The sequence below is a fragment of the Hipposideros armiger genome, unplaced genomic scaffold, assembly GCF_001890085.2.
Source record: "Hipposideros armiger isolate ML-2016 unplaced genomic scaffold, ASM189008v1 scaffold_438, whole genome shotgun sequence".
Classification (NCBI taxonomy): Eukaryota; Metazoa; Chordata; class Mammalia; order Chiroptera; family Hipposideridae; genus Hipposideros; species Hipposideros armiger.
Window position 1 is genome coordinate 160,928 of NW_017731788.1, and position 3,247 is coordinate 164,174.

Consider the following 3,247-nt stretch of genomic DNA (forward strand, 5'->3'; position numbering starts at 1 on the left):
ATGATATATTTTAGTGCTAAGATCAGAGAAAACCAACAGAGAGCCAGATAGCACAAAAAAAAAGTGGCAGGCACCCACAATTGTACATGAAGTTAAAAAGGACAATAGAAAACAGGAGGGACCAAAAATAAACACTTGACAACAATTAAATCTGGATCATTAATCATAGCAACAATGTATAATAAAGAAGTCACTTAAATGCATTCCATTATATAACCCTGATAGTCTCCTGACTGGGATAGGGCATCAAAGAGGAAAATAGAGCAGAGAAGGGCAAGAGGCATAAAAAGGAAGAGTTGAACCCTGGGAGCTCAGGAAAAACCAAAAATATTCAGTACGAAGGAGCTACTCTCCTGAAAGATGGGGCATATTTCTCCATTGTTTTCTGCATTATTACTATTAAGTGAACTTGGCTATGAAAGGTTGGGGGAGGACTCCTGACAATACCAGCTGTCAGTCCCCCTGTCGACAGTTGCTATTTTTTCCTATTGCTATTTTGTTCTTCCCAGCATCTCCCTCATCTTGTAGGTGAATGAGCTGATGGGTTCCACCCCCACAGTGCGGCTGCTCCCTCCTCACACAGGAAGCAATTGCGCTAGCTCTGGTGGAGGAAACCACAAATCCTGCTGAAAGAGACCGGGGTCAGAGTTTTCCCATGGCCTAGGTAGCAATGGCGGGCTGCAGTCTCAAGTAACATGATGTTTGAATGCAGATAATTACTGCAGAAATTGGTAACAAACCCTAGAATCCCAACAGGGTGGAAGCTCTTTACTATCCAGGTTTTTGAGTGCAAAGACCAGCACCGGCCTATGGGCTGGAAAAATTTTTTTTTTTTTTTGAGAGGCTTTAGATCAGTGTAATAACAAACAGTGACATTGCAGATTCTACCCTACAATTACTCAAGTCACTCAACTTCAAAACATTTTAGTAAAGATCTAAGAACTTAGGGACCTGCCAAAGTTTTTAAATAATCTATCCTCGCTAAATCCAGTTTATTTTGAAATGTGATAAGCCCAGGTTTTCTTTTTTTTTCAATTTTTAAAAAATTTAACCTGACATTCCCTTTCTAAACTATCTCCCCACAATTGCATAATCCATTTAAAGAAACCATATGGCTGTTTTTATTCCCTTGCTAATCTTTGAGTAAATAGGTCTGGAAGAGGCTTCAAATCAGAGCACTGATAGCTTCCTGCTAGCTCTCTTAAGCTCTATTTTGCAGGTACTCATCCTGACCCCACACAAATCAACTCACCAAGATAAATCCAAGTCTTGCTGTGAACCCTCCAATATCTGTCACACTCCTCCCACACTCCTCTTTCTGAATTCATCCCAACAGGCAAAAATTGCACGCAAAAACATCCAAACATGGACTTCCTCCCAAGCCCTCTTCAGTTGAGACATTCCCAGGCAAATATCAAATTCTCTTTATGTTTTTTACTGCATTCTTAAAGACTTGCAGGTAAAGCTGTACTTCAGTTGTAAATTCCCACTTGTCTGTTGTAAAGAACTCTTCCAAAAACCAAAGTAGGCACTAACAACAGCATTTGCTGTTTAACAAAAATGTGCACAGGATAGTAAAACAAAACAAAATCAATTGGAATTATGCTAAAATTATTGCACACCAGTTACTACAGCATCACCTCTTTGAGTACCATAGGAGGAAATATATTCAAATAAAGCCAGTTTACCTCGTTCGCTCACGAAGAGGGAGACAAAAGCCGGTGGGAGTTCTGAGACTGAATTTATATGGTGGTGGATTTGGCCCACGGGACCATCACCATAAGCATCAGCTGAAACTTGTTAGAAATGCAAATCCTCAAGCCCCGCCCCCAGACCTACTGAGTTGAGATCTATGGGTAAGGTGGTCCCAGCAATCTGTTTAACAAGCTCACCAGGTAATTGTAATACCCTCTCAAGTTTGAAACTACTGGGATAGCGGCGTTGGATTAAAACTAAAGTTAGGTAGAAACACCGGCCGCTTAAAAATGTACCATTCTCACGGAAGAAAACGCAGCCACTACCACCATGAGCCTCCTTAACAAGCCCAAGAGTGAGATGACCCCGGAGGCGCTGCAGAAGCGGGAGGAGGAGGAATTCAACACGGGCCCACTCTCCATGCTCACGCAGTCGGTCAAGAACACCACCAGCTGCTCATCAACTGTCGCAACAAGAAGCTCCTGTGCCGTGTGAAAGCCTTTGACAGGCACTGCAACGTGGTACTGGAGAATGTGAAGGAGATGTGGACCGAAGTCCCCAGGAGTGGCAAGGGTAAAAAGAAGTCCAAGCCAGACAACAAGGACCGCTACATCTCTAAGATGTTTCTGCGAGGGGACTCGGTGATTGTGGTCCTGCGGTACCCGCTCATCGTTGGCAAGTAGGGGCCTCTCCCCGCCCCGCCGTCAGAGCTGCTCTCTTGTCCTGCGAAGACCTGCCCTCTGAGATGGGAATAAAAGTCCAGCGTTAAAAAAAACAACAAAAACGTACCATTCTATGACTTTCAGAACGGCACCAGATTTTTTTTTTCAGTGAACTTTTTATTTTACAACAGTTTTAAATTTACTGTTGCAAGATGGAAGAGTTCTCATATACCTCACCCCCAGTTTCCCCTATTGTCAATATCTTGCATTAATATATTAATAGTACAATTCTCACAATAATGCACCTCTAGTGACACATGATCCATTAACTGCAGCCTATATTTTATCCATATTTTCTTAGATTTGGCCTAATGTCCTTTTTCTGTTATACGACCCCATCTGGATACCACAGAACAGCGAGTCATCATGTCTCCTTGGTATCCTCTTGGCTGTGATGGTTTCTCAGACTTCCTTTGTTTTTGATGGCCTTAACTGTTTTGAAGAGTGCTAGTTAAATATTTGTAGACTGTCCCTCAATTGGGATTTGTCTGATGTTCTTCTCATGATTAGACGGGGGTTATGGTTTTCGGGAGGAAGACCACAGCAACATTCTCATCATAGATCAAAGGTACAAACTACCAACATGACATATCATGTTAACTTGCAACACCTGGCTGAGGTAGGGTTTGTTAGGTTTCTCCACCATAAAGTTATTGATTTTTCCTCCTTCCCATACTATATTCTTTGGAAGTAAATCACTGTGGGCAGCCCACACCTCCTTGAAGGTGGAGTATCTATATAAATCAGCATCAGAATTTTGCACCTGAAAAAAGGAATACAATTTTGATATTTGAGATGTTTCTGAAAAGAATTAGAAGCACAAACTGAGT

At 42.0% G+C, this 3,247-nt stretch overlaps 1 pseudogene; it reads left to right on the forward strand.

Annotated features, from left to right (window-relative positions):
• The first annotated feature begins 2,025 nt into the window (after window positions 1–2,025).
• Window positions 2,026–2,378, forward strand: LOC109394804 (small nuclear ribonucleoprotein Sm D2 pseudogene; annotated as a pseudogene).
• Window positions 2,379–3,247: the final 869 nt, after the last annotated feature.